The sequence below is a fragment of the Engystomops pustulosus genome, chromosome 11 (assembly GCF_040894005.1).
Source record: "Engystomops pustulosus chromosome 11, aEngPut4.maternal, whole genome shotgun sequence".
Taxonomy (NCBI): Eukaryota; Metazoa; Chordata; class Amphibia; order Anura; family Leptodactylidae; genus Engystomops; species Engystomops pustulosus.
In genome coordinates, this window is record NC_092421.1 from 2064570 (window position 1) to 2082481 (window position 17912).

General features: G+C 35.8%; 1 protein-coding gene across 1 annotated transcript in view; it reads right to left on the minus strand.

Moving 5' to 3' along the window:
* The window catches only part of LOC140106318 (membrane-spanning 4-domains subfamily A member 4D-like), a 75870-nt gene extending 58332 nt beyond the window's left edge, over positions 1 to 17538 (minus strand). The window contains exon 1 of the mRNA XM_072130710.1: positions 17479 to 17538. The gene's annotated coding sequence lies outside the window, so the exon portion shown is untranslated. The remainder of the gene's footprint in view (positions 1 to 17478) is intronic.
* Positions 17539 to 17912: the final 374 nt, after the last annotated feature.

Sequence of the window (17912 nt, forward strand, 5' to 3'; positions counted from 1 at the left end):
TATAGAATATGGGAATGCAGCTATAAGTGGATGATAATAACATGACACACGGATCTATAGAATATGGGAATGCAGCTATAAGTGGATGATAATAACATGACACACGGATCTATAGAATATGGGAATGCAGCTATAAGTGGATGATAATAACATGACACACGGATCTATAGAATATGGGAATGCAGCTATAAGTGGATGATAATAACATGACACATGGATCTATAGAATATGGGAATGTAGCTATAACTGGATGATAATAACATGACACATGGATCTTTAGAATATGGGAATGCAGCTATAAGTGGATGATAATAACATGACACACGGATCTATAGAATATGGGAATGCAGCTATAACTGGATGATAATAACATGACACATGGATCTATAGAATATGGGAATGCAGCTATAACTGGATGATAATAACATGACACACGGATCTATAGAATATGGGAATGCAGCTATAAGTGGATGATAATAACATGACACACGGATCTATAGAATATGGGAATGCAGCTATAAGTGGATGATAATAACATGACACATGGATCTATAGAATATGGGAATGCAGCTATAACTGGATGATAATAACATGGCACACGGATCTATAGAATATGGGAATGCAGCTATAACTGGATGATAATAACATGACACACGGATCTATAGAATATGGGAATGCAGCTATAAGTGGATGATAATAACATGACACACAGATCTATAGAATATGGGAATGCAGCTATAAGTGGATGATAATAACATGACACACGGATCTATAGAATATGGGAATGCAGCTATAAGTGGATGATAATAACATGACACATGGATCTATAGAATATGGGAATGCAGCTATAAGTGGATGATAATAACATGACACACGGATCTATAGAATATGGGAATGCAGCTATAAGTGGATGATAATAACATGACACACGGATCTATAGAATATGGGAATGCAGCTATAACTGGATGATAATCACATGACACATGGATCTATAGAATATGGGAATGCAGCTATAAGTGGATGATAATAACATGACACACGGATCTATAGAATATGGGAATGCAGCTATAACTGGATGATAATAACATGACACACGGATCTATAGAATATGGGAATGCAGCTATAAGTGGATGATAATAACATGACACATGGATCTATAGAATATGGGAATGCAGCTATAACTGGATGATAATAACATGACACATGGATCTATAGAATATGGGAATGCAGCTATAAGTGGATGATAATAACATGACACACGGATCTATAGAATATGGGAATGCAGCTATAAGTGGATGATAATAACATGACACACAGATCTATAGAATATGGGAATGCAGCTATAAGTGGATGATAATAACATGACACACGGATCTATAGAATATGGGAATGCAGCTATAAGTGGATGATAATAACATGACACATGGATCTATAGAATATGGGAATGCAGCTATAAGTGGATGATAATAACATGACACACGGATCTATAGAATATGGGAATGCAGCTATAAGTGGATGATAATAACATGACACACGGATCTATAGAATATGGGAATGCAGCTATAACTGGATGATAATCACATGACACATGGATCTATAGAATATGGGAATGCAGCTATAAGTGGATGATAATAACATGACACACGGATCTATAGAATATGGGAATGCAGCTATAACTGGATGATAATAACATGACACACGGATCTATAGAATATGGGAATGCAGCTATAAGTGGATGATAATAACATGACACATGGATCTATAGAATATGGGAATGCAGCTATAACTGGATGATAATAACATGACACATGGATCTATAGAATATGGGAATGCAGCTATAACTGGATGATAATAACATGACACATGGATCTATAGAATATGGGAATGCAGCTATAACTGGATGATAATAACATGACACATGGATCTATAGAATATGGGAATGCAGCTATAAGTGGATGATAATAACATGACACACGGATCTATAGAATATGGGAATGCAGCTATAAGTGGATGATAATAACATGACACACGGATCTATAGAATATGGGAATGCAGCTATAACTGGATGATAATAACATGACACATGGATCTATAGAATATGGGAATGTTGCTATAACTGGATGATAATAACATGACACATGGATCTATAGAATATGGGAATGCAGCTATAAGTGGATGATAATAACATGACACATGGATCTATAGAATATGGGAATGCAGCTATAACTGGATGATGATAACATGACACATGGATCTATAGAATATGGGAATGCAGCTATAAGTGGATGATAATAACATGACACACGGATCTATAGAATATGGGAATGCAGCTATAACTGGATGATGATAACATGACACATGGATCTATAGAATATGGGAATGCAGCTATAACTGGATGATAATAACATGACACACGGATCTATAGAATATGGGAATGCAGCTATAAGTGGATGATAATAACATGACACATGGATCTATAGAATATGGGAATGCAGCTATAAGTGGATGATAATAACATGACACATGGATCTATAGAATATGGGAATGCAGCTATAACTGGATGATAATAACATGACACATGGATCTATAGAATATGGGAATGCAGCTATAACTGGATGATAATAACATGACACACGGATCTATAGAATATGGGAATGCAGCTATAAGTGGATGATAATAACATGACACATGGATCTATAGAATATGGGAATGCAGCTATAACTGGATGATAATAACATGACACATGGATCTATAGAATATGGGAATGCAGCTATAAGTGGATGATAATAACATGACACATGGATCTATAGAATATGGGAATGCAGCTATAAGTGGATGATAATAACATGACACATGGATCTATAGAATATGGGAATGCAGCTATAACTGGATGATAATAACATGACACACGGATCTATAGAATATGGGAATGCAGCTATAACTGGATGATAATAACATGACACACGGATCTATAGAATATGGGAATGCAGCTATAACTGGATGATAATAACATGACACATGGATCTATAGAATATGGGAATGCAGCTATAACTGGATGACAATAACATGACACATGGATCTATAGAATATGGGAATGCAGCTATAAGTGGATGATAATAACATGACACACGGATCTATAGAATATGTGAATGCAGCTATAAGTGGATGATAATAACATGACACACGGATCTATAGAATATGGGAATGCAGCTATAAGTGGATGATAATAACATGACACATGGATCTATAGAATATGGGAATGCAGCTATAACTGGATGATAATAACATGACACACGGATCTATAGAATATGGGAATGCAGCTATAACTGGATGATAATAACATGACACATGGATCTATAGAATATGGGAATGCAGCTATAAGTGGATGATAATAACATGACACATGGATCTATAGAATATGGGAATGCAGCTATAACTGGATGATAATAACATGACACATGGATCTATAGAATATGGGAATGCAGCTATAAGTGGATGATAATAACATGACACATGGATCTATAGAATATGGGAATGCAGCTATAAGTGGATGATAATAACATGACACATGGATCTATAGAATATGGGAATGCAGCTATAAGTGGATGATAATAACATGACACACGGATCTATAGAATATGGGAATGCAGCTATAAGTGGATGATAATAACATGACACACGGATCTATAGAATATGGGAATGCAGCTATAACTGGATGATAATAACATGACACACGGATCTATAGAATATGGGAATGCAGCTATAAGTGGATGATAATAACATGACACACGGATCTATAGAATATGGGAATGCAGCTATAACTGGATGATAATAACATGACACATGGATCTATAGAATATGGGAATGCAGCTATAAGTGGATGATAATAACATGACACACGGATCTATAGAATATGGGAATGCAGCTATAAGTGGATGATAATAACATGACACACGGATCTATAGAATATGGGAATGCAGCTATAAGTGGATGATAATAACATGACACACGGATCTATAGAATATGGGAATGCAGCTATAAGTGGATGATAATAACATGACACACGGATCTATAGAATATGGGAATGCAGCTATAAGTGGATGATAATAACATGACACACGGATCTATAGAATATGGGAATGCAGCTATAAGTGGATGATAATAACATGACACACGGATCTATAGAATATGGGAATGCAGCTATAAGTGGATGATAATAACATGACACACGGATCTATAGAATATGGGAATGCAGCTATAACTGGATGATAATAACATGACACATGGATCTATAGAATATGGGAATGCAGCTATAAGTGGATGATAATAACATGACACATGGATCTATAGAATATGGGAATGCAGCTATAAGTGGATGATAATAACATGACACATGGATCTATAGAATATGGGAATGCAGCTATAACTGGATGATAATAACATGACACATGGATCTATAGAATATGGGAATGCAGCTATAACTGGATGATAATAACATGACCCATGGATCTATAGAATATGGGAATGCAGCTATAACTGGATGATAATAACATGACACACGGATCTATAGAATATGGGAATGCAGCTATAAGTGGATGATAATAACATGACACATGGATCTATAGAATATGGGAATGCAGCTATAACTGGATGATAATAACATGACACAGGGATCTATAGAATATGGGAATGCAGCTATAACTGGATGATAATAACATGACACAGGGATCTATAGAATATGGGAATGCAGCTATAAGTGGATGATAATAACATGACACACGGATCTATAGAATATGGGAATGCAGCTATAAGTGGATGATAATAACATGACACATGGATCTATAGAATATGGGAATGCAGCTATAACTGGATGATGATAACATGACACACGGATCTATAGAATATGGGAATGCAGCTATAACTGGATGATAATAACATGACACACGGATCTATAGAATATGGGAATGCAGCTATAAGTGGATGATAATAACATGACACACGGATCTATAGAATATGGGAATGCAGCTATAAGTGGATGATAATAACATGACACACGGATCTATAGAATATGGGAATGCAGCTATAACTGGATGATAATAACATGACACATGGATCTATAGAATATGGGAATGCAGCTATAAGTGGATGATAATAACATGACACATGGATCTATAGAATAGGGGAATGCAGCTATAAGTGGATGATAATAACATGACACACGGATCTATAGAATATGGGAATGCAGCTATAAGTGGATGATAATAACATGACACATGGATCTATAGAATATGGGAATGCAGCTATAACTGGATGATGATAACATGACACACGGATCTATAGAATATGGGAATGCAGCTATAAGTGGATGATAATAACATGACACACGGATCTATAGAATATGGGAATGCAGCTATAACTGGATGATAATAACATGACACACGGATCTATAGACTATGGGAATGCAGCTATAAGTGGATGATAATAACATGACACACGGATCTATAGAATATGGGAATGCAGCTATAAGTGGATGATAATAACATGACACATGGATCTATAGAATATGGGAATGCAGCTATAACTGGATGATAATAACATGACACACGGATCTATAGAATATGGGAATGCAGCTATAACTGGATGATAATAACATGACACACGGATCTATAGAATATGGGAATGCAGCTATAACTGGATGATAATAACATGACACACGGATCTATAGAATATGGGAATGCAGCTATAACTGGATGATAATAACATGACACATGGATCTATAGAATATGGGAATGCAGCTATAAGTGGATGATAATAACATGACACATGGATCTATAGAATATGGGAATGCAGCTATAAGTGGATGATGATAACATAACACACGGATCTATAGAATATGGGAATGCAGCTATAACTGGATGATAATAACATGACACACGGATCTATAGAATATGGGAATGCAGCTATAACTGGATGATAATAACATGACACATGGATCTATAGAATATGGGAATGCAGCTATAAGTGGATGATAATAACATGACACATGGATCTATAGAATATGGGAATGTAGCTATAACTGGATGATGATAACATAACACACGGATCTATAGAATATGGGAATGCAGCTATAACTGGATGATAATAACATGACACACGGATCTATAGAATATGGGAATGCAGCTATAACTCGATGATAATAACATGACACACGGATCTATAGAATATGGGAATGCAGCTATAAGTGGATGATAATAACATGACACACGGATCTATAGAATATGGGAATGCAGCTATAAGTGGATGATAATAACATGACACACGGATCTATAGAATATGGGAATGCAGCTATAAGTGGATGATAATAACATGACACATGGATCTATAGAATATGGGAATGCAGCTATAAGTGGATGATAATAACATGACACACGGATCTATAGAATATGGGAATGCAGCTATAAGTGGATGATAATAACATGACACATGGATCTATAGAATATGGGAATGCAGCTATAACTGGATGATAATAACATGACACATGGATCTATAGAATATGGGAATGTAGCTATAACTGGATGATAATAACATGACACATGGATCTTTAGAATATGGGAATGCAGCTATAAGTGGATGATAATAACATGACACACGGATCTATAGAATATGGGAATGCAGCTATAACTGGATGATAATAACATGACACATGGATCTATAGAATATGGGAATGCAGCTATAAGTGGATGATAATAACATGACACATGGATCTATAGAATATGGGAATGCAGCTATAACTGGATGATAATAACATGACACACGGATCTATAGAATATGGGAATGCAGCTATAAGTGGATGATAATAACATGACACACGGATCTATAGAATATGGGAATGCAGCTATAAGTGGATGATAATAACATGACACATGGATCTATAGAATATGGGAATGCAGCTATAAGTGGATGATAATAACATGACACACGGATCTATAGAATATGGGAATGCAGCTATAAGTGGATGATAATAACATGACACATGGATCTATAGAATATGGGAATGCAGCTATAAGTGGATGATAATAACATGACACATGGATCTATAGAATATGGGAATGCAGCTATAAGTGGATGATAATAACATGACACATGGATCTATAGAATATGGGAATGCAGCTATAACCGGATGATAATAACATGACACATGGATCTATAGAATATGGGAATGCAGCTATAAGTGGATGATATTAACATGACACACGGATCTATAGAATATGGGAATGCAGCTATAAGTGGATGATAATAACATGACACATGGATCTATAGAATATGGGAATGCAGCTATAAGTGGATGATAATAACATGACACACGGATCTATAGAATATGGGAATGCAGCTATAAGTGGATGATAATAACTTGACACATGGATCTATAGAATATGGGAATGCAGCTATAACTGGATGATATTAACATGACACACGGATCTATAGAATATGGGAATGCAGCTATAAGTGGATGATAATAACATGACACACGGATCTATAGAATATGGGAATGCAGCTATAAGTGGATGATAATAACATGACACATGGATCTATAGAATATGGGAATGCAGCTATAAGTGGATGATAATAACATGACACACGGATCTATAGAATATGGGAATGCAGCTATAACTGGATGATAATAACATGACACACGGATCTATAGAATATGGGAATGCAGCTATAACTGGATGATAATAACATGACACATGGATCTATAGAATATGGGAATGCAGCTATAACTGGATGATAATAACATGACACACGGATCTATAGAATATGGGAATGCAGCTATAACTGGATGATAATAACATGACACATGGATCTTTAGAATATGGGAATGCAGCTATAAGTGGATGATAATAACATGACACACGGATCTATAGAATATGGGAATGCAGCTATAACTGGATGATAATAACATGACACATGGATCTATAGAATATGGGAATGCAGCTATAACTGGATGATAATAACATGACACACGGATCTATAGAATATGGGAATGCAGCTATAAGTGGATGATAATAACATGACACACGGATCTATAGAATATGGGAATGCAGCTATAACTGGATGATAATAACATGACACATGGATCTATAGAATATGGGAATGCAGCTATAAGTGGATGATAAGAACATGACACATGGATCTATAGAATATGGGAATGCAGCTATAAGTGGATGATAATAACATGACACATGGATCTATAGAATATGGGAATGCAGCTATAACCGGATGATAATAACATGACACATGGATCTATAGAATATGGGAATGCAGCTATAAGTGGATGATAATAACATGACACATGGATCTATAGAATATGGGAATGCAGCTATAAGTGGATGATAATAACATGACACATGGATCTATAGAATATGGGAATGCAGCTATAAGTGGATGATATTAACATGACACACGGATCTATAGAATATGGGAATGCAGCTATAACTGGATGATAATAACATGACACACGGATCTATAGAATATGGGAATGCAGCTATAACTGGATGATAATAACATGACACATGGATCTATAGAATATGGGAATGTAGCTATAACTGGATGATAATAACATGACACATGGATCTATAGAATATGGGAATGCAGCTATAAGTGGATGATAATAACATGACACATGGATCTATAGAATATGGGAATGCAGCTATAAGTGGATGATAATAACATGACACATGGATCTATAGAATATGGGAATGCAGCTATAACTGGATGATAATAACATGACACATGGATCTATAGAATATGGGAATGCAGCTATAAGTGGATGATAATAACATGACACATGGATCTATAGAATATGGGAATGCAGCTATAAGTGGATGATAATAACATGACACACGGATCTATAGAATATGGGAATGCAGCTATAAGTGGATGATAATAACATGACACATGGATCTATAGAATATGGGAATGTAGCTATAACTGGATGATGATAACATAACACACGGATCTATAGAATATGGGAATGCAGCTATAACTGGATGATAATAACATGACACACGGATCTATAGAATATGGGAATGCAGCTATAACTGGATGATAATAACATGACACACGGATCTATAGAATATGGGAATGCAGCTATAAGTGGATGATAATAACATGACACATGGATCTATAGAATATGGGAATGCAGCTATAAGTGGATGATAATAACATGACACACGGATCTATAGAATATGGGAATGCAGCTATAAGTGGATGATAATAACATGACACATGGATCTATAGAATATGGGAATGTAGCTATAACTGGATGATGATAACATAACACACGGATCTATAGAATATGGGAATGCAGCTATAACTGGATGATAATAACATGACACACGGATCTATAGAATATGGGAATGCAGCTATAACTCGATGATAATAACATGACACACGGATCTATAGAATATGGGAATGCAGCTATAAGTGGATGATAATAACATGACACACGGATCTATAGAATATGGGAATGCAGCTATAAGTGGATGATAATAACATGACACACGGATCTATAGAATATGGGAATGCAGCTATAAGTGGATGATAATAACATGACACATGGATCTATAGAATATGGGAATGCAGCTATAAGTGGATGATAATAACATGACACACGGATCTATAGAATATGGGAATGCAGCTATAACTGGATGATAATAACATGACACATGGATCTATAGAATATGGGAATGTAGCTATAACTGGATGATAATAACATGACACATGGATCTTTAGAATATGGGAATGCAGCTATAAGTGGATGATAATAACATGACACACGGATCTATAGAATATGGGAATGCAGCTATAACTGGATGATAATAACATGACACATGGATCTATAGAATATGGGAATGCAGCTATAAGTGGATGATAATAACATGACACATGGATCTATAGAATATGGGAATGCAGCTATAACTGGATGATAATAACATGACACACGGATCTATAGAATATGGGAATGCAGCTATAAGTGGATGATAATAACATGACACACGGATCTATAGAATATGGGAATGCAGCTATAAGTGGATGATAATAACATGACACATGGATCTATAGAATATGGGAATGCAGCTATAAGTGGATGATAATAACATGACACACGGATCTATAGAATATGGGAATGCAGCTATAAGTGGATGATAATAACATGACACACGGATCTATAGAATATGGGAATGCAGCTATAAGTGGATGATAATAACATGACACATGGATCTATAGAATATGGGAATGCAGCTATAAGTGGATGATAATAACATGACACATGGATCTATAGAATATGGGAATGCAGCTATAAGTGGATGATAATAACATGACACATGGATCTATAGAATATGGGAATGCAGCTATAACCGGATGATAATAACATGACACATGGATCTATAGAATATGGGAATGCAGCTATAAGTGGATGATATTAACATGACACACGGATCTATAGAATATGGGAATGCAGCTATAAGTGGATGATAATAACATGACACATGGATCTATAGAATATGGGAATGCAGCTATAAGTGGATGATAATAACATGACACACGGATCTATAGAATATGGGAATGCAGCTATAAGTGGATGATAATAACATGACACACGGATCTATAGAATATGGGAATGCAGCTATAAGTGGATGATAATAACATGACACATGGATCTATAGAATATGGGAATGCAGCTATAAGTGGATGATAATAACATGACACACGGATCTATAGAATATGGGAATGCAGCTATAAGTGGATGATAATAACATGACACATGGATCTATAGAATATGGGAATGCAGCTATAAGTGGATGATAATAACATGACACACGGATCTATAGAATATGGGAATGCAGCTATAAGTGGATGATAATAACTTGACACATGGATCTATAGAATATGGGAATGCAGCTATAACTGGATGATATTAACATGACACACGGATCTATAGAATATGGGAATGCAGCTATAAGTGGATGATAATAACATGACACACGGATCTATAGAATATGGGAATGCAGCTATAAGTGGATGATAATAACATGACACATGGATCTATAGAATATGGGAATGCAGCTATAAGTGGATGATAATAACATGACACACGGATCTATAGAATATGGGAATGCAGCTATAACTGGATGATAATAACATGACACACGGATCTATAGAATATGGGAATGCAGCTATAACTGGATGATAATAACATGACACACGGATCTATAGAATATGGGAATGCAGCTATAAGTGGATGATAATAACATGACACATGGATCTATAGAATATGGGAATGCAGCTATAAGTGGATGATAATAACATGACACACGGATCTATAGAATATGGGAATGCAGCTATAAGTGGATGATAATAACATGACACACGGATCTATAGAATATGGGAATGCAGCTATAACTGGATGATAATAACATGACACATGGATCTATAGAATATGGGAATGTAGCTATAACTGGATGATAATAACATGACACATGGATCTTTAGAATATGGGAATGCAGCTATAAGTGGATGATAATAACATGACACACGGATCTATAGAATATGGGAATGCAGCTATAACTGGATGATAATAACATGACACATGGATCTATAGAATATGGGAATGCAGCTATAACTGGATGATAATAACATGACACACGGATCTATAGAATATGGGAATGCAGCTATAAGTGGATGATAATAACATGACACATGGATCTATAGAATATGGGAATGCAGCTATAAGTGGATGATAATAACATGACACATGGATCTATAGAATATGGGAATGCAGCTATAACCGGATGATAATAACATGACACATGGATCTATAGAATATGGGAATGCAGCTATAAGTGGATGATAATAACATGACACATGGATCTATAGAATATGGGAATGCAGCTATAAGTGGATGATATTAACATGACACACGGATCTATAGAATATGGGAATGCAGCTATAAGTGGATGATAATAACATGACACACGGATCTATAGAATATGGGAATGCAGCTATAACTGGATGATAATAACATGACACACGGATCTATAGAATATGGGAATGCAGCTATAACTGGATGATAATAACATGACACACGGATCTATAGAATATGGGAATGCAGCTATAAGTGGATGATAATAACATGACACATGGATCTATAGAATATGGGAATGTAGCTATAACTGGATGATAATAACATGACACATGGATCTATAGAATATGGGAATGCAGCTATAAGTGGATGATAATAACATGACACATGGATCTATAGAATATGGGAATGCAGCTATAAGTGGATGATAATAACATGACACATGGATCTATAGAATATGGGAATGCAGCTATAAGTGGATGATAATAACATGACACACGGATCTATAGAATATGGGAATGCAGCTATAACTGGATGATAATAACATGACACATGGATCTATAGAATATGGGAATGCAGCTATAAGTGGATGATAATAACATGACACACGGATCTATAGAATATGGGAATGCAGCTATAACTGGATGATAATAACATGACACATGGATCTATAGAATATGGGAATGCAGCTATAACTGGATGATAATAACATGACACATGGATCTATAGAATATGGGAATGCAGCTATAACCGGATGATAATAACATGACACATGGATCTATAGAATATGGGAATGCAGCTATAACTGGATGATAATAACATGACACATGGATCTATAGAATATGGGAATGCAGCTATAAGTGGATGATAATAACATGACACATGGATCTATAGAATATGGGAATGCAGCTATAACTGGATGATAATAACATGACACACGGATCTATAGAATATGGGAATGCAGCTATAAGTGGATGATAATAACATGACACATGGATCTATAGAATATGGGAATGCAGCTATAAGTGGATGATAATAACATGACACATGGATCTATAGAATATGGGAATACAGCTATAAGTGGATGATAATAACATGACACATGGATCTATAGAATATGGGAATGCAGCTATAAGTGGATGATAATAACATGACACACGGATCTATAGAATATGGGAATGCAGCTATAAGTGGATGATAATAACATGACACATGGATCTATAGAATATGGGAATACAGCTATAAGTGGATGATAATAACATGACACATGGATCTATAGAATATGGGAATGCAGCTATAAGTGGATGATAATAACATGACACATGGATCTATAGAATATGGGAATACAGCTATAAGTGGATGATAATAACATGACACATGGATCTATAGAATATGGGAATGCAGCTATAAGTGGATGATAATAACATGACACACGGATCTATAGAATATGGGAATGCAGCTATAAGTGGATGATAATAACATGACACATGGATCTATAGAATATGGGAATACAGCTATAAGTGGATGATAATAACATGACACATGGATCTATAGAATATGGGAATGCAGCTATAAGTGGATGATAATAACATGACACATGGATCTATAGAATATGGGAATGCAGCTATAAGTGGATGATAATAACATGACACATGGATCTATAGAATATGGGAATGCAGCTATAAGTGGATGATAATAACATGACACACGGATCTATAGAATATGGGAATGCAGCTATAAGTGGATGATAATAACATGACACACGGATCTATAGAATATGGGAATGCAGCTATAAGTGGATGATAATAACATGACACACGGATCTATAGAATATGGGAATACAGCTATAAGTGGATGATAATAACATGACACATGGATCTATAGAATATGGGAATGCAGCTATAAGTGGATGATAATAACATGACACACGGATCTATAGAATATGGGAATGCAGCTATAAGTGGATGATAATAACATGACACACGGATCTATAGAATATGGGAATGCAGCTATAAGTGGATGATAATAACATGACACATGGATCTATAGAATATGGGAATGCAGCTATAAGTGGATGATAATAACATGACACATGGATCTATAGAATATGGGAATGCAGCTATAAGTGGATGATAATAACATGACACCTGGATCTATAGAATATGGGAATGCAGCTATAAGTGGATGATAATAACATGACACATGGATCTATAGAATATGGGAATGCAGCTATAAGTGGATGATAATAACATGACACATGGATCTATAGAATATGGGAATGCAGCTATAAGTGGATGATAATAACATGACACCTGGATCTATAGAATATGGGAATGCAGCTATAAGTGGATGATAATAACATGACACATGGATCTATAGAATATGGGAATGCAGCTATAAGTGGATGATAATAACATGACACATGGATCTATAGAATATGGGAATGCAGCTATAAGTGGATGATAATAACATGACACATGGATCTATAGAATATGGGAATGCAGCTATAAGTGGATGATAATAACATGACACATGGATCTATAGAATATGGGAATGCAGCTATAAGTGGATGATAATAACATGACACACGGATCTATAGAATATGGGAATGCAGCTATAAGTGGATGATAATAACATGACACATGGATCTATAGAATATGGGAATGCAGCTATAACTGGATGATAATAACATGACACATGGATCTATAGAATATGGGAATGCAGCTATAACTGGATGATAATAACATGACACCTGGATCTATAGAATATGGGAATGCAGCTATAAGTGGATGATAATAACATGACACATGGATCTATAGAATATGGGAATGCAGCTATAAGTGGATGATAATAACATGACACATGGATCTATAGAATATGGGAATGCAGCTATAAGTGGATGATAATAACATGACACACGGATCTATAGAATATGGGAATGCAGCTATAACTGGATGATAATAACATGACACACGGATCTATAGAATATGGGAATGCAGCTATAAGTGGATGATAATAACATGACACACGGATCTATAGAATATGGGAATGCAGCTATAAGTGGATGATAATAACATGACACATGGATCTATAGAATATGGGAATGCAGCTATAACTGGATGATAATAACATGACACATGGATCTATAGAATATGGGAATGCAGCTATAAGTGGATGATAATAACATGACACATGGATCTATAGAATATGGGAATGCAGCTATAAGTGGATGATAATAACATGACACATGGATCTATAGAATATGGGAATGCAGCTATAAGTGGATGATAATAACATGACACATGGATCTATAGAATATGGGAATGCAGCTATAAGTGGATGATAATAACATGACACATGGATCTATAGAATATGGGAATGCAGCTATAAGTGGATGATAATAACATGACACATGGATCTATAGAATATGGGAATGCGGCTATAAGTGGATGATAATAACATGACACACGGATCTATAGAATATGCGAAGTGCCAGCTATAAGTGGATGATAATAACATGACACATGGATCTATAGAATATGGGAATGCAGCTATAAGTGGATGATAATAACATGACACACGGATCTATAGAATATGGGAATGCAGCTATAAGTGGATGATAATAACATGACACACGGATCTATAGAATATGGGAATGCAGCTATAAGTGGATGATAATAACATGACACACGGATCTATAGAATATGGGAATGCAGCTATAAGTGGATGATAATAACATGACACACGGATCTATAGAATATGGGAATGCAGCTATAACTGGATGATAATAACATGACACACGGATCTATAGAATATGGGAATGCAGCTATAAGTGGATGATAATAACATGACACACGGATCTATAGAATATGGGAATGCAGCTATAAGTGGATGATAATAACATGACACACGGATCTATAGAATATGGGAATGCAGCTATAAGTGGATGATAATAACATGACACATGGATCTATAGAATATGGGAATGCAGCTATAAGTGGATGATAATAACATGACACATGGATCTATAGAATATGGGAATGCAGCTATAAGTGGATGATAATAACATGACACATGGATCTACAGAATATGGGAATGCAGCTATAAGTGGATGATAATAACATGACACACGGATCTATAGAATATGGGAATGCAGCTATAACTGGATGATAATAACATGACACATGGATCTACAGAATATGGGAATGCAGCTATAAGTGGATGATAATAACATGACACATGGATCTATAGAATATGGGAATGCAGCTATAACTGGATGATAATAACATGACACACGGATCTATAGAATATGGGAATGCAGCTATAAGTGGATGATGATAACATGACACACGGATCTATAGAATATGGGAATGCAGCTATAAGTGGATGATAATAACATGACACACGGATCTATAGAATATGGGAATGCAGCTATAAGTGGATGATAATAACATGACACACGGATCTATAGAATATGGGAATGCAGCTATAACTGGATGATAATAACATGACACACGGATCTATAGAATATGGGAATACAGCTATAAGTGGATGATAATAACATGACACATGGATCTATAGAATATGGGAATGCAGCTATAAGTGGATGATAATAACATGACACACGGATCTATAGAATATGGGAATGCAGCTATAAGTGGATGATAATAACATGACACATGGATCTATAGAATATGGGAATGCAGCTATAAGTGGATGATAATAACATGACACATGGATCTATAGAATATGGGAATGCAGCTATAAGTGGATGATAATAACATGACACATGGATCTATAGAATATGGGAATGCAGCTATAAGTGGATGATAATAACATGACACCTGGATCTATAGAATATGGGAATGCAGCTATAAGTGGATGATAATAACATGACACATGGATCTATAGAATATGGGAATGCAGCTATAAGTGGATGATAATAACATGACACACGGATCTATAGAATATGGGAATGCAGCTATAAGTGGATGATAATAACATGACACACGGATCTATAGAATATGCGAAGTGCCAGCTATAAGTGGATGATAATAACATGACACATGGATCTATAGAATATGGGAATGCAGCTATAAGTGGATGATAATAACATGACACATGGATCTATAGAATATGGGAATGCAGCTATAAGTGGATGATAATAACATGACACATGGATCTATAGAATATGGGAATGCAGCTATAAGTGGATGATAATAACATGACACATGGATCTATAGAATATGGGAATGCAGCTATAAGTGGATGATAATAACATGACACATGGATCTATAGAATATGGGAATGCAGCTATAACTGGATGATAATAACATGACACATGGATCTATAGAATATGGGAATGCAGCTATAAGTGGATGATAATAACATGACACACGGATCTATAGAATATGGGAATGCAGCTATAAGTGGATGATAATAACATGAAACATGGATCTATAGAATATGGGAATGCGGCTATAAGTGGATGATAATAACATGACACACGGATCTATAGAATTGTCAGGTAACATCTAGTAGCAGATACTCACATACTGGAGCTCCAGCTGCACCACACGCAGTGTCTGTACGCGTCTCCTCTCCCGTCTGTGAGAATAACATAAAATGTAATAAAGTGTCGCAACAACTTCTTGTATCTTCATTACCCAATGACTCCGTATGTGGAATTATGATCTCCGAAGGGGATTTCCCATCTGAGTTTATGCTGCTGTAATGTAACACGTAGGGGCTCATTCACTAAGGGTCCGCGGAGCGCATTTTTTTTAGTTGGGTCTCCCAATGATGTCTGTGTTGCGCCGCATTTAACAGGGGGTTTTGGCGCATGCAATCGGATTTTGGCGGATTTTCAGCTTGCACGCAACAGAAATGGGGGGGGGGGCGGGCCGTCGGACAACACAATGGATTTGGACTACGCGCAGGATTTAAAATTTCAAATTGTGTCGCAAGACATGCACTTACAAGCACC